Source organism: Mastigoproctus giganteus, chromosome 1, assembly GCF_048544385.1.
Source record: "Mastigoproctus giganteus isolate SK-2022 chromosome 1, ASM4854438v1, whole genome shotgun sequence".
In the NCBI taxonomy this organism is placed as follows: Eukaryota; Metazoa; Arthropoda; class Arachnida; order Uropygi; family Thelyphonidae; genus Mastigoproctus; species Mastigoproctus giganteus.
The window spans coordinates 5,710,753-5,734,597 of NC_143575.1; the positions used below are offsets into that span (position 1 = coordinate 5,710,753).

General features: G+C 38.5%; 1 protein-coding gene across 2 annotated transcripts in view; it reads left to right on the forward strand.

The window, feature by feature from the left end:
• Positions 1–23,845, forward strand: part of LOC150090512 (ATP-dependent RNA helicase DDX42) — a 369,985-nt gene continuing 346,140 nt past the window's right edge. The window contains exon 1 of one of the 2 annotated variants that reach the window (XM_090371284.1): positions 1–82. The gene's annotated coding sequence lies outside the window, so the exon portion shown is untranslated. Of the gene's footprint in view, positions 83–208; positions 409–23,845 lie in introns of those variants that run through there. The other variant, XM_090371279.1, reaches the window with a different exon arrangement.

Consider the following 23,845-nt stretch of genomic DNA (forward strand, 5'->3'; position numbering starts at 1 on the left):
CGATGATTCAACATTGAAGTAAAATAAAATTTGGGTGATTCTGCGTACTCCGAGAGCTACAATTCGCGTTCAGTATCACTTTGTACGTGCTAAAAATAAGCCTATGCCCTATTTTTTCAATAAACGAAAGGAATTGACACTACCAAAAATTGCAGCGCCATTCATTGTATTAATTTTGTATAGTAATGGTAATGAGAAGTTTATTTTTGTAGATGGCAGTCCATTGTGATCATGGCGTATGTCTGAGTAATGAATGTTTGCTATTTTGCTTTTAGAATTTGTGTAATATTATTATTGGCGAAGACAAAGTTCTTTCATATTCTAAGTGGTACACAAACGGATTAAACTTTCTTGGTACATATATGGATTCATAAAGATTTTGATCGTTTTGTGGTCCTAGCCCACAAGGTGTAGTAATTTTTTTTTTTATGATATGTTTATATGTATTGGTATATATTAAGTACTGCAATGTAGATATTGTACTACAATAATTTTGAGAAGCAAAATGATTTAAAAACAATCTCGTTTCAGATATATTCGTCATGTTATGAATAGCAGGACTGATAACGAGTATCATGGTTCTATAAATTTCTTTTTTATGTATTTATACAAAGTTAAGTTACTCGAATTCAGTGATGTAAATTACCACTTTTTTCGGGGGGATTGATTTTGGAGCGACATTCACAATGACTAGGTATAGCTCTTTTATTATTTTTTCCATTACTCCAGAACAGCCGCAGCCTTACAGAGGAGGAATATAACAGTAATGATATCGATTTCTATTATTTACAGTCAGTCTATTCACACTCAGTATACAATATCAAATCTCAATATACAAAGTCTGTATACAGCATATACAATGGAATATCATATATTACAGGCTATTTGCATTTAGGCAAAGCTGGGATGACAGAGATGTGTATTTCTACACCATTGTTATATTTTCTTGTTTGCTCATATTTAATAGTTACTTTGAGTGAATTGTATTATTATTATTATTATTATTATTATTATTATAGTTATCCATTTTTTTTGTATTATTTCTTATTATTATATTTGGTTTTTTTTTTCTTTGTTTATTGAAATATTTATAGTTAACATATACACTTCTAGTCTTTTTATAATAATATTTAATTTATGATTACATTCACGGTAATTAACAATTTTAATTGTTTTTGAAAAGTGATTAATCAAGAAAGCTTTGCCCCGTGAAAAGTGATTAATCAAGAAAGCTTTGCCCCGTATTAAAAGTAGGAAAAAATTAAAATGAAATAATAATTTGAAATTTCTAATTTCAAATTATTATTTAATTTTATTATTAGTAGGAAAAAATTAAAATGAAATAATAATTTGAAATTTTCTAAATAGAAGTTTAATGTGCTGTGATATAGAATATTGGCACACGGGGCCAGTATTCTATATGGGGCTTAGAGGGGAAAAGGCATTCTGTGTGTTATCAGAAACACAGTCTAAAACACTAATGGATCCAATATCTTTCTATTTCAGAAGATTTAGGAGAAGTCCGGTTGCCCTGCCAATAAGATGAAACAAATGGCCCTCAGTCTCCAGTGACTTTCACTCCCCCCCCCTTACTGCAGCGAGAGGATCAGAGTGGAATCAGAGGGTGCTAAGAATCTCTGGGTATGACCAGGCTGCCATGCATGGAAACTGAATTTGGTTACAACGTAAGATCACTCATCAGTCAAGACAGGATATCAGAGCTGGAAAAGGAACTAGAAAATGTAAATTGGAATATCATCAGTCTGGCTGAAACAAGAAGAAGAAATGAATCACTTATAAGTGTATCAAGTGGAAATCTGCTGTACACCAATGGAAACAGTGAAAGGAGTGAAGATAGAGTTGGCTTTCTGGTCCATAAAGATATAAAAAACAACATTTTGGAATTCAAAAGTACATCACCAAGGGTGTCAATACTACTACTCAGTATACAATATCAAATAATACTCAGGATTTCTAAGAGGTATAAGCCAAAGGTTATAATGATTTATGCACCAACATCAAGCTATGATGATGAAGAGGTTGAAGAAGTGTACACCGAAATTGAGAGTCTTCGAGATGAACAGAAAACTCACTACACTATCATTATGGGAGACAAAACAGCACAGAAAGGGGAAACTATAGGAAATTTTGGAATTGGTGAAACACTTGTGGAATTTTAGCATTAGCATTAGCATTAGTAGAGGCATTTGATGCAAGAAAGCAAGCTTATGCAGCATCAGCCAAAAAAAAAAACCCACTTCCACTTCACCCCTCTGTTCGTTCAAAATACCTGTCCAGCTGAGCCTTAAACTTATTTAGGCTATCAACCTCCACCACAAGGGATGGCAGTCTGTTCCACCAACCAACCACCCGCTGGCTAAAGGCAAATTTCCGCACGTCTATCCTACATCTGTCTTTCCTCAATTTGAATTTGTGCCCTCTCAGGTGATTTTTCTGAGCTAGAGGAAGAATCCCATCAGCATTGAGCATGCTTAAACCATTCAAGGCTTTATACACCTCTTATCAGATCACCTCGCTGGTGCCTAGTCTCCAGACACTGTAATTTGCAAAACTTAAGCCTTTCTTCGTAAGAGCACCCCTTTGTTCCATTCACTAATCTTGTTGCCCTTCTCTGTACTCGTTCCAGCAGCTCCACATCCTTCTTGAAATGAGGCCTCCAGACCTGTATACAGTACTCTAGGTGTGGTCTGACCATTGCCTTATACAATGGAATAATCACCTCCTTATCCCTGCTGGAAAAATTCCTGTATATCATTGACAATACTCCATGAGCTACTCTTGCAGCCCGTCTGCACTGCTCAGAGAACTTCATATCTGCCTGCACAATCACCCCCAAGTCCCTTTCATTCTCTACCACTGTCAGTGTAGTACCACAGAGTTGATACGTTGCTCTGGGATTGCTGTTTCCCATGTGTAGTACTTTACATTTGTCAATGTTAAACTTCATTTGCCACCTCTCAGCCCATCTGCTCAACCTTTTCAGATCCTGTTGCAGCAGCATAGTGTCAGTAGTGTCCTTGACAACCCTGCCTACCTTTGTATCGTCTGCAAACTTGGACATTAAGCTTGATATACCATCATCAATATCATTTATAAATACAGAAAACAATAATGGACCCAACACTGAGCCCTGAGGGACTCCACTAATAACATTAGTCCACGATGAGCAGTGTCCATTGATTACCACTCTCTGTCTTCTCCCCCTCAACCACCCCTTTATCCATAGCAGCAATTTGCCTCCAATGTCACACTGCTCCAATTTGTGTAGCAGTCTTCCATGTGCAACAGTATCAAAAGCCTTTCTAAGATCCAAGTATATAATATCAAAGTTATTTCCTGCATCCAGTTCTTTTGTGACTGCATCATAGTATCCAATCAAGTTGGTCAGGCAAGACTTCCCCTTAACAAAACCATGCTGTGTCTGAGCTATAACTGAAGTCTTGTCTAAATGATCCTGCAGTGCTTCTTTAACCAGTGCCTCCATTAATTTTCCTGGAACAGAAGTTAAGCTCACAGGTCTATAATTACTTGTGTCAGCCTTTGATCCTCCTTTGTGAATTGGGGTCACATTTGCACATTTCCAGTCTATGGGTACCTCCCCTGAGTCCAAGGAAGCTCTCATAATTATGGCTAAGGGTTTGCTTACTTCCTTTGCTGCCTCCTTTAATATAACTGGATAGATCCCATCCACCCCGGGTGCCTTTCTTGTGTTTATCTTCAACAGTTTCTCCTCCACTTTACTCCCAGTTATTTCAAGATTCTGTAGCTTACTGCTAGAGTTGAATACACCTCTGGCATTCCCCTTGCTGTATAACTCCTCATGTGTGAATGTCGATGCAAAATATTCATCTTCTTTTATATTTTCTTTTATATTTCATACTTTGGAATGGAACCCCTTTATTACTATGGGAGCCATAACTCAGTATTTGCAGAATCTCGAGGAATGGCAGTAACAAACACTTTTTTTCAAGAAAAGGGTGAACAGAAAGTGGACATGGAAGAGCCCAAACGGATTAATAACTAATGAAATTGACTTTATCCTCACTAACAGAAGATATATCATGAATGATGTTACTTACTATCCTGAACAAGGTAAATGTTGGAAGTGATCACAGAATGGTAAGATGCACACTTGATATAGATGTAAGAAAAGAAAGGAAAAAACTGACTCAAGTAAATAATACAAAGGTCTTTGAGATAACAGAAGAGGAGAAAAAGCAGTATACAGTAAACCCCCGCTATTCGCGGGGGTTACGTTCTTGAGAAATGCCACGAATACCGAAAACGCGAATACTGAGTCATGGCTCCCATAGTAATAAAGGGGTTCCGTTCCAAAGTATGAAATATAAAAGAAAAACTAGTCTAAAATTTTGTCTATGTATATATTATATGTACCTTCATAATATGACTATGTACATAGACAGTACATAGTGAAATGCAAGCATATGGCATCGAAATGAAAATACCAAACACTTTAATATTAAATGCAATATTTATTAGAAATTTCAAACAAATCTTTCAAACCAGCGGCTTTGCTAGCAAAAAAACTTATCCCGCCAGTGCTATCACCAGTTTCGCTAAAGTGTTGATAAAGGAGTTTTGCCTTTTCGCGAATGATGAGTGAACTTAACGGAATTTTATTTTGAGTTCGGTCTTCTATCCACAGATTTAAAGCTTTTCCATTTTTTTCTAATTTAACATCACGAGTTACAGAGCAAATTTTTGAAGCAATTAGCGCGTTTTCACGGACACTACGGCGGATTTTTCCTTCCGATTTCTTGATTGATTGTACCGTTGACTCATTGATTTTATAATGTTTTGCCACTGAGAAGACACTTTCACCATTAGAAATTTTGTCTAATAACTCAATTTTATTCGCCAATGTCATCACCTTCTTTGATAATTTCACATTCACATTTCCCTTGTTATTCGTAACCATATTTTTGTACGTGTTAGAAAGAACTTATCCAAATGTTTTACACTGCAAAATGGTAGATTTATCAATTTTGTCAGCATATCAATTTATAAATTGATAAATTTATTCAATTTTAAAAGCATATAAATTAAAAACAAACAACGAAACCTTCCATGGCAAGCGCATAACACATACCGAACAAGGATTAGCGAGAAACATCCAAGCTCGCGATTTTGTCACCCTTCTCCCCCCATCCACTGAGCGCTGTTTTGACTGGGAAAGATAATTCTAGCCACGCCCATGTTTTTTTATGGCGGAAAATGTTCACGGCGCTTTAAAATTCACATTTTTTTAGGTTTCATTTTATGTTAAATCAGCAACCGCGAATACAGATACCGCAATTAGCGGGGGTTTACTGTATACTGGAACGTAAGAACAAGTTGGAGTTTCTGCAGACTGCTCAGGACCAAAATATTGACGAGGAATATTACAACTTTCTGAAAGTGATAAAGCCCAAGAAACCTATAGGTAAAAAAAAGAAAAAATTTGTCAAGAAACACTTGTCATGATGAACTAAAGACAACAAATGAAGAGTAAGAAAAACACTGACAAGGAGAAAATTGAGTATACTGAGTTATGCAAAGCCATTAGAAAGAGACTCAGAGAGGATATAAGAAAATTTAACACAAAAAAAGTAGAACAAGCATAAAGAGAAAACAAAGGATTTAAATCAGCAGCCATGAGCAGTAATACAGAAAGACAAACGATACTGAAACTGAAGAATATTGATGTTGTACTTATAAATAGCAGAGAAGGCATAATTCGAATAGCAGAAGACTACTACAGAGAATTATACAAGGAGCGAGGGAATGATGCCGGCATTGGGAAATATGGATCGCAAATTAGTAACACATACGACATACCCGATATCCTTCCTGATGAGATAGAACATGCATTGAAGAAAATGAAGTCAGAAAGCCCTGGGGGAAGATGAAGTTACTGTAGAGTTGTTAAAATTGGGAGGAAGAGACATGACACAATAACTGGCAAGATTTCACAAAATGCATTAAAAAAGGTTTATGCCTAAGGAGTGGAATAATGCAATCATAGTTTTGCTGCATAAGAAAGGAGATAAATCAGAAATTGAAAATTATAGACCAATTAGCTTGTTATCCCACATCTACAAGTTGTTTACAAGGGTCATTACTAACAGATTAGAAAGAATACTTGATGAGAATCAACCGAAAGAGCAAGCTGGCTTTAGGACAGGATTCTCAACTACGAATCACAGTCACGTAATATCACAGCTAATGGAGAAAGGAAATGAATATAAAACACCATTATGATTGGCATTTGTGGATTATGAAATGCTATTTGACTCCATACAGCAAAAGGCAATGTTTCGGGCACTGGAAAGACAAGGCATAGATACCCCATATATTATGATTTTAAGGAAAATATATAAGAACGCTACCTCCTTTATTAGACTAGACAAAGACAGTAGTAAATTTAAAATTGAGAAAGGAGTTCGACAAGGAGAGACACAATATCTCCGAAATTGTTTACTGCTGCCCTTGAGGAAGCTTTCAAAAGATTATACTGGTCTCAGAAAGTAGTCAATGTGAATGGAGAGTAGATAAACCATTTACGATTTACAGATGACATTGTGGTCATTAGCATATGATGCAAGAAAGCAAGCTTATACAGCATCAGCCAAAAAAAAAAAAAAAAAAAAAAAACTTCCAGTTCACCCTTCCGTTAAAAAAAAAAAAACGTTCGAAATACCTGTCCAGCTGAGCCTTAAATTTATTTAGGCTATCAACTTCCACAACAACGGATGGAAGTCTGTTCCGCCAACCAACTACCCGCTGGCTAAAGGAAAATTTCCGCACCTCTATCCTACATCTATCTTTCCTCAATTTGAATTTATGCCCTCTCAGGTGATTATTCTGAGCAAGAGGCAGTATCCCATCAGCATTGAGCATGCTGAAACCATTCAAGGCTTTGTACATCTCTACCAGATCACCTCGCCGGTGCCTAGTCTCCAGACACTGTAATTTGCAAAACTTAAGCCTTTCTTCGTAAGAGCAACCATTTGTTCCATTCACTAATCTTATTGCCCTTCTCTGTACTCATTCCAGCAGCTCGACATCCTTCTTAAAATGAGGCCTCCAGACCTGTATACAGTACTCAAGGTGTGGCCTGACCATTGCCGTATACAAAGGAATAATCACCTCCTTATCCCTGCTAGAAAAATTCCTGTATATTATTGACAAGACACCATGAGCTACTCTTGCGGACTGTCTGCACTGCTCAGAGAACTTCGTATCTGCCTGCTCAATTACCCCCCCCCCCCAGGTCCTTTTCATTCTCTACCACTGTCAGTGTAGTACCACAGAGTTGATACGTTGCTCTGGGGTTGCTGTTTCCCATATGTAGTACTTTACATTTGTCAATGTTAAACTTCATTTGCCACCTCTCAGCCCATCTGCTCAACCTTTCCAGATCCTGTTGCAGCAGCATAGTGTCAGTAGTGTCTTTGCCAACCTTTGTATTGTCTGCAAACTTGGACATTAAGCTTGATGTACCGTCATCAATATTATTTATAAATACAGAAAACAATAATAGGCCCAACACTAAACCCTGAGGGACTCCACTAATAACATTAGTCCATGATGGGCAGTGTCCATTGATTACCACTCTCTGTCTTCTCCCCCTCAACCACCCCTTTATCCATAGCAGCAATTTGCCTCCAATTTGTGCAGCAGTCTTCCATGTGCAACAGTATCAAAAGCCTTTCTAAGATCCAAGTATATAATATCAAAGTTATTATTATTAATATTAGCTATATGGTGCAAGGAGGCCTGAGGCTTATGCTGCACCAGCAAAAAAAAAAAAAAATTCCCAAATTACCCTGAGAGAGAGAGAGAGAGAGAGAGAGAGAGAGAGAGAGAGAGAGAGAGAGAGAGAGAGAGAGAGAGAGAGACAAAAGTAGAAGGGAATCACCAAGAAAGAGAAGAATGATGATATTCAGCTCAGGACCCTGAGTGTGCCAAGCCCATACTCACTAGATGTGAGCCCCCGGGGTTAAATTATTCCCTGCATCTAGCTCTTTTGTGACTGCATCATAGTATCCAATCAAATTGGTCAGGCAAGATTTTCAATTAACAAAAGCATGCTGTGTCCGAGCTATAACTGAAATGTTGTCTAGATGATCCTGCAGTGCTTCTTTAACCAGTGCCTCCCTTAATTTTCCTGGAACAGAAGTTAAACTCACAGGTCTATAATTACTTGTGTCAGCCTTTGATTGTCCTTTGTGAATTGGGGTCAGATTTGCACATCTCCAGTCTATCGGTACCTCTCGTGAGTCCAAGGAAGCTCCCATAATTATGGCTAAGGGTTTGGTTATTTCCTTTGCTGCCTCCTTTAATATAACTGGATAGATCCCATCCACCCCAGGTGCCTTTCTTGTGTTTATCTTCAACAGTTTCTCCTCCACTTTACTCTCAGTTATTACAAGATTATCTAGCTTACTGCCAGAGTTGAATACACCTCTGGCATTCATTGCCCTCACCGAATAACTCCTCACGTGTGAATGTCGATGCAAATATTCATTTAGTTTGTTAGCTACCTGAGCAGGATCATTATCCACACATTGAACCATCGATATCAAGTGGACCAATCTGATCCATCCCCTTCCTTCTAGTGTTTACATAAGTAAAGAACTCTTTGCTGTTTTTCTTTGCATCTTTTGCCAAAGATTTCTCATAATGTGCCTTTGCCTGCCTAATCTCCTTTGAGGTTAGGCAGGCAAAGGTTACAGACCAGTTACAAGTTAACATACTTAGTTACATGACTTGGTTACTGACCAGCTTATATCTGTCATAGGCTTCTGTGTCACGTGTTAATTTATATGTATACCACGCATTTTTCTTCTCTGCTATGTGTCTCATTAGTTCATCTGACATCCATTTAGGCCTAAAACTTGAACAATATTTCTTAGTTGGTGTGTAAAGCCTAATAGCTTCCAAGATAGGTTCTTTGAATGCTTCCCATTTTGAATTTGCTGTTGGTAACATCATCGGTTGGTCCCACTGTATAGAATTTCAATAATGTCTCAGACCATCGTAGTCGCCTTTACGAAAGCAATAACCCTTCCCTTTACCCCTGATGGTAGTTACCTCTTTGAGTAAATCCCACTTCAGCACACTGTGATCACTGCCACCTAGTGGTTCATTTATCTGCAGATTCTTAATGCATGACGAATCACTACTGATAATCAAATCAAGTATATTACTCCCTCTAGTTGCCTCCCGAACATGCTGATGTAGAAAACAATCATCCAATAAATCCACAAAAGCCTTGCTAGTGTGTGAATGACCAACCAACAAATTCTAGTCAATATCTGGGAAATTAAAATCCCCCATTGTAAGACTCTGATTTACTGGCCTACTCTATTTCACTGTACATTTTCTTATTATACTCATCAGAGTCATTACGCCTATCATCATCATCAGCCATTTTCAATCCACTGCAGGATGAAGGCCTCTCCAGCAACTTTCCAGTTCCTTCTGTTTTGAGCACTGGCCATCCATTTACTACTCAAAAACTCATGAATTTCATCTATCCATCTCCGCCTTTGTCTTCCAGGTTTTCTTCTAGCTTCTCTTGGGTACCATTCTGTTATTTTCTTAGTCCATCTGTCATCATGTCTTCGAGCTATGTGTCCTGCCCAAGACCATTTTAGTTCTTTAGTTTTGATAAGAATGTCCTTTACTTGAGTTTGCTGCCTAATCCATGTGTTTCTCTTCTTATCTAACATTCTAATTCCCAATATAATTCGTTCCATTCTTCGCTGTGTAGTTCTTAGCTTCTCTTCCATTCTTTTGGTGAGTGCCCAAGTTTCACTTCCATAAGTCATGGTGGGGAGTATACATTGATTCATTATTTTACGTTTCAGACAAACTGGGATATTGCTCTTCAGTATGTGACTATATTTCCTGAATGCTATCCATCCAAAATTTATTCTTCTCTTGACTTCCAGCCATTTATCATTATTACTGCTAATAACTTGTCCCAGATAAGTATATGACTCCACCTTTTCAATTACTGCTCTTTCAATCATTATTTCCCTTTCCGTGGCATACTTGTTCATCATTACTTTTGTTTTAGCCATATTCATCTTTAGTCCAAAATCCTTACTAACTGTGCATAACTGATTAAGATTTTCCTCTAATTCTTTGGGATCGTGGCTTATGACCACAATGTCATCTGCAAATCGTAAATGGTTTAGGTACTCTCCGTTCACATTGACTCCTTTCTGCGACCAGTCTAATCTTCTGAAAGCTTCCTCAAGGGCAGCAGTGAACAGCTTCGGAGATATTGTGTCTCCTTGTCGAACTCCTTTCTCGATTTTAAATTTGCTACTGTCTTTGTCTAGTCTAATAAAGGATGTAGCACTCTCATATATTTTCTTCAAAATCATAATATATGGAGTATCTATGCCTTGTCTTTCCAGTGCCCGAAACATTGCCTTATGCTGTATGGAGTCAAATGCCTTTTCATAATCCACAAATGCCTGGCATAATGGTGTTTTATATTCATTTGCTTTCTCCATTAGCTGTGATATTACGTGAAGGTGATCCATAGTTGAGAATCCTGTCCTAAAGCCAGCTTGCTCTTTCGGTTGATTCTCATCAAGTATTCTTTCTAATCTGTTAGTAATGACCCTTGTGAACAACTTGTAGATATGGGATAACAAGCTAATTGGTCTATAATTTCCAATTTCTGATTTATCTCCTTTCTTATGCAGCAAAACTATGATTGCATTATTCCACTGCTTAGGCATCACACCTTTTCTAATGCACTTTGTGAACAGCCTTGCCAGTTTTTGTGTTATGTCTCTTCCTCCCAATTTTAACAACTCTACAGTAACTTCATCTTCCCCCGGGGCTTTCCGATTCTTCATTTTCTTCAATGCATGTTCTACCTCATCAGGAAGAATATCGGGTATGTCGTATGTGTTGCTACTTTGCAATCCATCTTCCCCACTGCTGGTATCATTCCCTCGCTCCTTGTATAATTCTCTATAGTAGTCTTCTGCTATTTGAATTACGCCTTCTCTGCTGTTTATAAGTACACCATTGCTATTCTTCAGTTTCAGTATCATTTGTCTTTCTGTATTACTGCTCATGGCTGCTGATTTAAATCCTTTGTTTTACCTTAATGCTTGTTCTACTTTTCTTGTGTTAAATCTTCTTATGTCCTCTCTGAGTCTCTTTCTAATGGCTTTGCATAACTCAGTATACTCAATTTTCTCCCTGGCAGTGTTTTTCTTGCTCTTCATTTGTCGTCTTTGGTTCATCATGACAAGTGTTTCTTGACAAATTTTTTCTTCTTTGGATTTCTGTTTCCCTATAGGTTTCTTGGGCTTTATCACTTTCAGAAAGTTGTAATATTCCTCGTCGATATCTTGGTCCTGAGCAGTCTGCAGAAGCTCAAACTTGTTTTTAAGTTCCAGTACATACTGCTTTTTCTCCTCTTCTGTTATTTCAAAGACCTTTGTATTATTTACTCGAGTCAGTTTTTTCCTTTCCTTTCCTATGTCTATATCAAGTGTACATCTTACCATTCTGTGATCACTTCCAACATTTACCTTATTCAGGACGGTAACATCATTCACAATATATCTTCTGTTAGTGAGGATGAAGTCGATTTCATTAGTTGTTAATCCATTTGGACTCTTCCATGTCCACTTTCTGTTCACCCTTTTCTTGAAAAAAGTGTTCATTACTGACATTCCTTGAGATTCTGCAAATTCCACAAGTCTTTCACCTCTTTTATTTCTTTCACCAATTCCAAAATTTCCTATAGTTCCTCTTTCTGCACTGTTTTGCCTTTTTCCAACCTTAGCATTGAAGTCCCCCATAATAATAGTGTAGTGGGTTTTCTGCTCATCTAGAAGACTCTCAATTTCAGTGTACATGTCTTCAACCTCTTCATCATCATGGCTCGATGTTGGTGCATAAATCATTACAATCTTTAGCTTGTACCTCTTAGAAATCTTGAGTATTACGCCTATAGCACACTCCTACTCTCAATTTTGATCTCTGAATGCTTATGTCACACCAAACTGACTCGACACTGCACTGTCCAGCGATGTTGGCTGGCTTCACTTCCTTGGATTTTATATGTTTCTTAACTAATAGCATAACCCCTCCTCCCTTCCTATCCTGTCTATCCTTTCTGTAGATGTTGTACTCCCCAAATTCCAGTTCTGTTTTCCTTATATCTGTGTGACACCACGTCTCTGATATCCCAACAATATCCGCCTTTGATGCTTTGAGCAATACCTCAAATACATCAAATTTATTTACCAAAATCCTAGCATTGGTGTACATGCAAGTATACATGCACCTGTTCCTTAGCTACCCTAACACAACCCATGTGTTTACTTGTACTGCAGTGACTCCCAGCCATCTCTGAAACATCCTGCATCTTGTTTTCCAGGCTTCTCCTCATGCCAATAGAATCAGTGCAAGAATCACTTTCAGCTCTGACAGTGGCTACTGTTAATCTATTAGTCCTTGTATCCCACCAAGCTAGCAGTTTTCCGACCCATCTAACACTGCTCGATAGCATCAGCAAATATTCTTGCACCCTTTCTATTTAAGTGTATCCCATCCCTGTAGAAGCAATCTCTCCTGTTAACAAGTACAGACCAGGCTGAAAAAAATTCTACCCCTTGAGCCTTGCACAATCTTTCCTCGGCCGAACTCATCGACAAGGCTGTCATCATATTGTCCCTAGTATCGTATCTTGGCTGAATTGCAGATACTTTCAAATTCAACCCTAATTCACAGCTTTTTTTTAAGTGTCATGTACTTGTTAATTCTGCTGGTCTCCTACTCTTAATATCATTATTGCCAACGTGTACAACTATATATTTTTATTATAATAAAAACTATATTATTTTACTATATTTTAAGGAAAATATATGAGAACGCTACCTCCTTTATTAAACTAGACAAAGAAAGTAGTAAATTTAGAATTGAGAAAGGAGTCCGACGAGGAGACACAATATCTCCGAAGTTGTTTACTGCTGCCCTTGAGGAAGCTTTCAAAATATTATACTGGTCCCAGAAAGTAGTCAATGTGAATGGAGATTACCTAAACCATTTATGATTTGCAGATGACATTGTGGTCATAAGCCACTACCCCAAAGAATTAGAGGAAAATCTTAATCAGTTATGCAGAGATTGTAAGGATTTTGGATTAAAGATGAATATGGCTAAAACAAAAGTAATGACGAACAAGTATGCCATAGAAAGGGATATAATGATTGAAGGAGCAGTAATTGAAAAGGTGGAGTCATATACTTATCTGGGACAAGTCATCAGCTATAATAGTGTTAAATGGCTGGAAGTCAAGAGAAGAATAAATTTTGGATGGATAGCATTCAGGAAATATGGTCACATACTGAGGAGCAATATCCCAATTTGTCTGAAACGTAAAATAATGAACCAATGTATACCGCCCACCATGACTTATGGAAGTAAAACTTGGGTACTCATCAAAAGAATAGAAGAGAAGATGAGAACTACACAGCAAAGAATGGAACGAATTATATTGGGAATCAGACTGTTAGATAAGTAGAGAAACACACGAATTAGGCAGCAAACTCAAGGACATTCTTATCAAAACTAAAGAACTGAAATGGTCTTGGGCAGGACACATAGCTCGAAGACACGATGAGAGATGGAAACCTGGAAAACAACAATGGAGATGGACACCTGGAAAACAACAATGGAGATGGACAGATGAAATTCATGAGTTTGTGGGTAGTAAATGGATGGCCATTGCACAAAACAGAAGGAACTGGAAAGTTTCTGGAGAGGCCTTCATCCTGCAATGGATTAAAAATGGCTGAGGATAATGATATAGAATTCAGTGCTGAAATGCATTATGTTATTGATTAGTATTAATATTGGCAAAATTATTGAAGTATATACAGCATCAATAAAAAAAAAAAAAAATCATTTGACCATTTATTATAATTTGGCCACTCATCTGCTAAATTTTATTAGACTTTCTCTCCCCACAGAACTAGATATTTTGATTTTGTGAACACTGAGAGCAAAGTAGAGGAAATATTGAAATTAAACATAAGAATATTGAAGTTAAATATTCTTACATTAAAAAAAGTGGGAAGTAAGCAAGCATTTAGACATAATTATGAGAGCATCCTTGGACTCAGGCTGAATCTCCACGGACTGGAGTTGTGCAATTTTTTTTTTTTTTTTGATGAAAACCCTAAACACGAGAGGGATTAGAACCTATAGTACTTAGTACCGTGCTTGGGTTGGAGGTTGAGAAGATGAAAAAAGATATTTGTTGACATTCTGTAGACTAATTTTCAGGAAATACGTAGGAAGGAAGGTTGGTCCACAAAATTGCAGTTGAATGAATAAACGAGTAAGATGAAAAGTTGGAACACAGTAAACGGATGTTGGTTGGTGGCAGCACGTGTTCGGACTGTTTTGAAGAGAGAGAGAGAGAGAGAGAGAGAGCGGGAATTATAGAAGCCAATTCAGAAGAACAGTCTCAGTGGAAGTATCTGTAGAAAAGGCATGCAGCAGAAACAGTATGTCTACGAGACAGCAAACGGAGACACTCTGTTAGAGATGATTCATTAATTAACCTACCTGTCCTCATCTGAATGGAATTTAGAAGCCTGAGTGAAGTTTTGGGGCGGTATGGGGATATTGTTCCCACACCGACCCAGATGTGGGAACAATATTCCATGGTAGGGTGGTTTTGCGATTTGTACAGAGTGAACAGCTGTTTGGAAGAAAAGTAAGGCAGAGAGCAAAAAAGAAAACCAAGGTTTTTAGATGTAGAGGAGGCAATATTTGTAATGTGCTTGTGCCAAGAGAGATTAGTAGTCAGAGTAATCCCCAAAAGAGATATATCATCTTGCCTAGAAATCGGAGTGTCACGAAAGATAAGCACAGGAGCAGGAGCAGAAGAATCCTTTTTGTGAGATATAAGACAAGACTAAGTTTTAGAAGGAATGAAATCAAAATGATTTTTCCATTACTTCAGAAAGAGTAGAAGTAATTGCAATAACGATAATTGGATGGGAGGGATTTGTCACCCTTTTTAGGAACTGGCTGAATATGAGCAAATTTCCAAGCAGAAGGGAAAACACCTTTGGAATAAGAAAGTGAAAAAAGGCAGCAAAGAACAGGAGCACAGGTTTTGAGAATAAGTGGAGAAATATCATCGGGACCTGGAGCTTTCTTAGCATCAAGATTCGTCAAAATCCTCCTGACATCCTTTTGACAGAAGACCACAGGAGGCATTGAATGGAGCGTGTTGGGAATGGTGGGAGGTGTTTTACCAAGGTCATTAATACATGAGTTGGAAGAAAAATGGGATGCTAGCAGATCAGCTTTATCCTTGGCTAAAGTGACAACAGAACTATCTGGTATCGACAGAGGTGGGAGCAGAGATGGGCAAAAGTTGCAGCCAATAGCTTTGGCAAGAGACCAGAATGTTCGGCTACCATTAAGACAGGAAGCAAGTTTTCTACTCTTAGCCTTTTCAAAATCAACTTTGGACTGATTAATAACTGCTTTACAATTGTTGCGAGCTTTGGTGTAGGCAGAAAGTGAAACTGAAGATTTGGAAACAAGCCAATTATGATATGCAACGTTCTTCTCTTGAACAGCTTTAGCACATTTATTTGATAACCAAGGTTTAGATAAAGGACGAGATTTTAAAGTGAAATGTGGAATAAAGGATTCCATTCCTACAAGAATAATTTCACTGACACGATCTGAGCAAATGTTGACATCAGAAATTTTGAACCAGTAATCTGACCGAGGAAAAGAAGAAAAGAAATCTCACAGGTCATCCCATTTTGCATTCTTGTAATGCCAAAGAATACGAGGTTGGGAATAGCCATGAGATAAAGGCTCCATTGGAGAAGAAACACTAACCAAGTTGTGATCTGATGTGCCTAAAGGACCACTCACTTCAACCGTGTACTTAGAAGGATTGTTTGTGAGAAAAAGATCAAGCTTGTTGGCTGCATGATCAGGATTGTCCAGTATTCGGATATGTAAAGGAACAATCTGTGCAAGGTGATTAGTCATTGCAAAAGCCTCAGCATCTCGACCAGCTGGGTCAGCTTGACTAGAAAACTGAAGCCAGCTGGAGTTGTGAACATGAAAATCACCAAAGAAAATTACCTCACTGTTAGGAAAGTTGCAAAGAGAGGAAGTCAAAGAGCTTCAAGTGATTAGTGGAGTTGGGAAAACGGTAGAGACAACAGATGAATTTGACAGAATGAGGTAGAGAGATGTTAAGCCAGAGAAGATCAAAAAGAGGAGATTCCAAATTACCAAGTCACTGACAGGGAATTTTGGAACAGACATATGCACAAATACCACCTTTGAGGCAAAAGGAATCCTACAACGAATAATTTGGGCAACTGAAATGATCAGTATTTTAATCAATCGATTACTGAGGTTCTGTGAGAAAAACTACATGGGGTTTGGCAGACTGTAAGTGGAAATGGACATCATTGAGTTAGAATTGAGACCACGTATATTTGTGGAAGAAATATACATGCACTAGGAAGTGTTTGGGAGGATTGGATCTTTTCGCAGATAAGCTTACTCTATTAGTTTGACAATTCATGGTGTATTCAATAGTAAGAAAAAGTGGGGGGGGGACATGCTGTATGAAGTAATGAAATTTTTGTATATTGCATAATCATGGTAAGAATATACCTAGATCCTTAACATAACGTGGCCTTGACAATGCCCTACCCCCACATATACACTACTCGGACTCCCTCCAGTCACTATCTGGCAGAGTAGAGGTAGCAAGATTATACACTAGCTGATCCGGAAGCCTCCTAGAGTGTTACCAATAGGTTCAATCCAGTGTACTAACTAGCGGCCGGCCTGCGAATACTGTCTTAGAGCTGTACTCTCGAAATGTAAGGAAGATTGGATCTCAGCATGATGTTCATCATAACTTAGTCATCAGTCACTGTATGATGGAAGAGATGGGGAGGGGTTGACCGGAACTTAGCTCTGGAGGCTAAACTTGGGTTCCACCACTTCAAGCCTCCAATAAGCAAAGTGGTGGTATTGCACCGGTTGATGAGAGTCATATACCACCTAGTATTGCCTGGTAACACAGAGGGGTGGCATTCCTCCATGTGGTGTGGGTGCCACACCTCGACCCCTGCTTGCGTTGGTTCACTCCTGCATGGTCACCCACAGTGTGCATGTGCATGGAGGTTATACCCAGGGTTACTAACTGTCCCACCATCATGAATGTGCAAGCAGAGGATTTGTCTGTCACAGACCGTTTGGACTTTGCCGAAAATGTGTCACTTTACTTGAATGTCACCCGAATATCAGTTCCATTAGCGTTTTAGACTCCCAGGTTGCAAGTACAACTTGTCTGTCATATCTGAAAGAATGTCTGTGACAACCTAAAGGACCATGTTCACTATAACCAACATATACAAAACAGCACAAACAACAATTGAGAGAGAGAGAGATTGGGGTGGAGGGTGGCCTTAGTCAAATTGATGAGAGGGATCGTCATGGTCAGATTTCATTCCCTCGGATTCGGACCAGATGGGTGGCTGTGTTACCTTAACCCAGGAGTTGGGAGGTTCACTTGATTGTTCCGTTTAGTGCTTGAAAAAGAAAGTTGCTTTGCACGTTGCCTCTTTTCACCCAACAACTCATAGTAGCAACCAAGTTCTAGTGTAACTTTACGCTGCACTTTAGCACTTTAGAGCTTCTTTAAAGATTATGGTCTTCATCAGCTGACAGATTTAGGCTTTCATCTATAAGATGCTTTCAATATTCTTTTCACTCTCAGATTCCATTCTTCTTTAACCTCTGGGCTTTTGCTCACTGCTGCCTCCTTCTCTTGAATTATGATGCTGCCTTAGTGTTTCATTTGACAATTCCTGATGATGCAAATCAATTAAATCATCAACATCAGTTGCCTCTTCTTCAGTGAACTCTATCTTTTTAGTGAGTTTCACATATTTGTCCATAATCTTCATTGGTGTCAGAGCCTTGGAAGGATTTGCTAAAATCTGGACATGCCTTATGCCACGATCTTTGAATACAGTTATGTGGAACTTCATGCCATGCAGCATTAATGAATTTTTAAGCATCTTTTGTATTGACGGCTTGCCAATGTTGCTGTACTCATCTTGTCTTGGTCAGTTAGATCAGCCAGAATGCACTTTAAATACTGAACTTCAAAAATGTTATTAGTGGAATTCCACAGGGTTTGGTGTTGGGCTCGCTGTTGTTTTGTATATTTATTAATGACATTGATGAAGGTATATTAGGCTTAGTTTGCAGATGATACAAAGGTTGGCAGGGTTGTTAATGACAGTAATGGTAGTGTGCTACTGCAACAGGATCTAGAAAATTTGGGCAGATGGGCTAATAAGTGGCAACTGAAGTTTAACATTGACAAATGCAAAGTAGTGCATATGGGTAGAAGTAACCCCAGGGAAACATACCAACTGTGTGGTACTACACTTAGGGCTGTAGAAAATGAAAAAGACCTGGGAGTAATTGTGCAGTCAGCATTAGCATTAGTAGAGACATTTGATGCAAGAAAGCAAGCTTATGCAGCATCAGCCAAAAAAAAAAGAAAAAAAAAAAAAAAAACCCACTTCCACTTCACCCCTCTGTTCGTTCAAAATACCTGTCCAGCTGAGCCTTAAACTTATTTAGGCTATCAACCTCCACCACAAGGGATGGCAATCTGTTCCACCAACCAACCACCCGCTGGCTAAAGGAAAATTTCCGCACGTCTATCCTACATCTGTCTTTCCTCAATTTGAATTTATGCCCTCTCAGGTGATTTTTCTGAGCTAGAGGAAGAATCCCATCAGCATTGAGCATGCTTAAACCATTCAAGGCTTTATACACCTCTATCAGATCACCATTCTGGTGCCTAGTCTCCAGACACTGTAATTTGCAAAACTTAAGCCTTTCTTCGTAAGAGCACCCCTTTGTTCCATTCACTAATCTTGTTGCCCTTCTCTGTACTCGTTCCAGCAGCTCTACATCCTTCTTGAAATGAGGCCTCCAGACCTGTATACAGTACTCTAGGTGTGGCCTGACCATTGCCTTATACAATGGAATAATCACCTCCTTATCCCTGCTGGAAAAATTCCTGTATATCATTGACAATACTCCATGAGCTACTCTTGCAGCCCTTCTGCACTGCTCAGAGAACTTCATATCTGCCTGCACAATCACCCCCAAGTCCCTTTCATTCTCTACCACTGTCAGTGTAGTACCACAGAGTTGATACGTTGCTCTGGGGTTGCTGTTTCCCATGTGTAGTACTTTACATTTGTCAATGTTAAACTTCATTTGCCACCTCTCAGCCCATCTGCTCAACCTTTCCAGATCCTGTTGCAGCAGCATAGTGTCAGTAGTGTCCTTGACAACCCTGCCAACCTTTGTATCATCTGCAAACTTGGACATTAAGCTTATTAAGAGTAGGAGACCGGCAGAATTACTTAACAAGTACAGGTCACTGTTGAACAAAAGCCGAGAATTAGGGTTGAATTTGAAAGTGTGTGCAATTCTGCCCAGACACGATAAGGAGGAGTATATGATGAGAGCCTTGTCGATCAATTCGGCCCTGGAAAGATTGTGCAAGGCTCAAGGGGTAGAATTTTTTTCAGCCTGGACTGTACTTGTTAACAGGAGAGATTGCTTCTACAGGGATGGGATACACTTAAATAGAAAGGGTGCAAGAATATTTGCTGATGCTATCGAGGCAGTGTTAGGTGGGTCGGAAAACTGCTAGCTTGGGGGGAGACAAAGACCAATAGATTGACAGTAGCCACTGGCAGAGGTGAAAGAGATTCTTGCACTGCTTCTATTAGAATGAGCAGAAGCCTGAAAAACAAGATGCATGGTATTTCAGAGACTGCTGGGAGCCATTGCAGTACAAGTAAACACATGGGTTGTGTTAGGGTAGCTAAGAATAGAAACAGGTGCAGGTATACTTGCGTGTACACCAATGCTAGGAGTTTAGTAAATAAATTTGATGAAATTGAGGTATTGCTCAAAACATCAAAGGCAGATATTGTTGGGATATCAGAGACGTGGTGTCACACAGATATAAGGGATGCAGAACTGCAATTTGGGGAGTACAACGTCTACAGAAAGGATAGACAGGATAGGAAGGGGGGAGGGGTTATGCTATTAGTTAAGAAACACATAAAAACCAAGGAAGTGAAGCCAGTCGACATTGCTGGACAGTGTAGTGTTGAGTCAGTTTGGTGTGACATGTGATTTGTCAGATATGAACTTTTCTGAGCAATGCAGACAGGCTGCAAGAGCAGGTCATGGGGGTTTTGTCCATGATATATAGGAATCTTGCTAGCAGGGAAAAGGTGATTATCCCTTTGTATAAGGCAATAGTCAGGCCACGTGCCTTGAGTACTGCATACAGGTCTGAGGCCTCATTTTAGGAAGGTTGTAGATTTACTTGAGCGTGTACAGAGAAGGGCAACAAGATTGGTGAGGGGAATGAAGGGATCCTCTTACCAAGAGAGGCTTAAGTTCTGCAAATTGCAGTGGCTGGAGACTAGGCACCTGTGAGGTGATCTGAGTGAGGTGTATAAGGCCTTGAATGGGTTGAGCACGCTGAATTCTGATGGGATTCTTCCACTTGCTCAGATTACGAACCTAAGGGGACATAAATTCAATTGAGGAAAGAGCTGTAGAATAGATATGCAGCAATTAGCCAGTGGGTGGTTAATTGCTGGAACAAACTTCCATCTGACGTGGAAGTTGATAGTTTAAATAAACTCAAGGAGGAAGTGAACAAACATTTAGAGGAAATGGTTGTGTGAATTTTTTTTTTTTTTGGCTGATGCTACATAAGCTCATGTGCTTGCTTTCTTGCATCACATGCCTGTATTACTATAATCTAAATTAGGGAATAAGTTTTGTTGGTGTTGAGATCAGTTTCTGTTTATGAGGATAACAAGATAGCTCTGTTTCCAAACACATATACAAAGGGTACTAGGAAAGTTTTGCAATACAGCTTTGTTTATTTAATTTTTTCAAAGTAATTTCCTCTACATTCAATACACCTCTCCATCCTCCGAAACCAATCTTTAAACCAGTTCTGCCAAGTTTCACTAGGGAGTAAAGCACACTCGTTGTCCCAAGCCCGTAGAAGGTCCTCATCACTGGAAAACCGCCTCCCTTTTAGCTTCATTTTCACATGCGGGAACAGTGCAAAGTCGCAGGGAGCAAGGTCTGGACTGTAGGGAGGGTGCTCAAGAAGTTTCAGTCCTGTCGTGGTCAAATATTCGGTGCAGGCTTTGTCGCGGTGAGCTGGAGCATTTTCGTGATGGAGGTACCAGGTGTCCATTCTTGACTTTGGCCGCAGGTTCTTCATAGATCCAATGACTTTAGGCAGGCATTGTTTAGTATACCACTTAGCTGTGACTGTCTTCTGCGTGTCCAAAACGACACGTTCCACAATTCCACTCGATTTGAAAAATACAGCTATCATTTCAGAAATACAGCTATCATGTCAGAAAATCCCGATCTTTACAGATTGGGATTTTCTGGCAATTACGGGTGTGTCGTCATCATCAAAGACCCAAACTTTGTTTTGAGCCTTGGTCGGCAGATCGTAATAATACAGCCAAGTCTCGACACCTGTCACGATGTTGTTCACATACCGAGATTGTCCCTTATCAAACTTTTTTAACATCTCCCGGCACCAAGTCACACGTCGTGTCATCTGCTCTTCAGTCAGTTGATGCGGCACCCAGAGAGAACAAAGTTTCTTCACGTGCAAATGATCTTGCAGAATCGAACGAATTGCTGGTGCATTTAGGCCCAAAGTATCCTCTATCTGTTGGTAGGTCACTCGCCTGTTTTCGTCAAGCATTTTCCTCACAGCAGTAACGTTTTCCTCCGTAACTGACGTTCGTGGCCTTCCCGGCCTCTCAGAATCCTCCAGAGTGAAATTTCCCCTTTGGAATTCTCTATACCACCTGAATATCGTTGTACGATGTGGACAATCATCATCTAGTGCAAGAGTCATTTCTTCTAAGCACTGGTCTATGGTTAAACCACGCACGAAATTATACCGCAAAACTGTCCTTATCTCATTTCGTGACCACGATGCCATCGCAAGCACTTTACACTCTCACTACTAATGAATAACTGAGCCCATCGACTTGGCGCGGCGGCTACTATGCACGTATGAACATGTCTCAACATGCAGCAACAAGCAGCTTCCTGTGATTCATTGTTGCGTCATATTGCAAAACTTTCCTAGTACCCTTTGTATAATGTAACAGTTATAAGAAATCCCAATTTTCTGATTAAAATGTTTAAGGTCTTTAAAGGAGTTGGAAAAAAATTTAATAATGCATTCAAGAGGCCAAAGACTCAAATTAAGCAAAGATAATTGTAGACTGGAAATAAAGAAAATTTGTTTTTAGTCAGGTTATTATTTATCAACTATTGCAGTGGTGCCCAACCTACAACCTCTCTAAAATGCTGTTTTAGTTCACAGAAAGTGAACTAAAACAGCATTTTAGAGAGTGGCTTCACTGCCACTGTGTGTACAGGCATGCAAGATATCGAGCTCGATATCAAACATGAACATGTACATGTAGTCCAGTGCAGTGATATGTACTAAGTAGTTATGTAGGTATAAATCTTTCCATATTATGAAATTTTACCATTTTAATATAACTTGTTCATTGTATTGAATTAAAAAAATCATCCTTAAAACTGAAAGAGAAAAGTTGATTTAGAGTGTTGTGATTATTTTGGCAATTAGTTTTTAATCAAAGGTGAACTGAAGACTATTCCTTCATTGAGTACAATAAAAAAGACATACGCTTTTTTGAGAATCCATTTACTTCTGTGGCTGAAAACTACAATCCCAGCCTGCAACTTGAAATTATTGATCTTCAATCCAAAACATGGTTAAAAAATAAGTATATGGACTGCAGAAATAAACTACCTGAATTCTTCATTTGAAGATTTTTTGCTGATAAAAGAAAATTCCCTAAAAATGGCTACGTTGTTCAGATCAACATATGTTTGAGAGAAAATTTTTTTACACATGAAATAATATAAATATTTAAAAAAAAAAACAGAATAACGGATGATCATCTTCATTCCGTATTGAGAATTAGCATCACAAATTTTGAACAATTATCTGAAAACATCCATCCTCAATCATCTCATTAAATGTTAAGTTTTGTTCAGTTAATGTTATTGTATATTGTACTTAATAAAATTTTCGAATATTTTCAATTTTAGATGTGTCATTATATTTGTTTATTCACCTTAATATTGAAAAGCAGCAATCCTTTTCATGTTGTAAATTTTCTTAAATGAGCATTTGAAAGCCAAAGTGTGAGGTATTTTATAAAAAAACAAAAGTGAAGTATTTTTTTAAAAACCAAATGTCAAGTATTTTAAAAAAAAAAAAGAAGTCATATTTTTATAATTTTTATAAAATCTAAAAAAATAAATCACTGACAAATTTGTTGCACATAAAAATGTTTGGAATTTGCATTTTTTTTATATAGCCTGAAAATAAAAAAACAGTAACATGAAAATAGAAACCTCCTTTTATATGTAACAAGATATGGAAAATGCAACACACTAATTTTTCTCGGATCACTCAGTGCGGCCCACTAAACAAACCTAACTGAATATGGGCCCTGTACGAGAAATGGTTGGATACCACTGAGCTATCGAAACTTTTTTTTCCCCCTAGCCACTTAGAGGGAAAATTTATGTAAATTTAAAGAGGAGATTATTTAGACACTTGAAAGAAACAGAT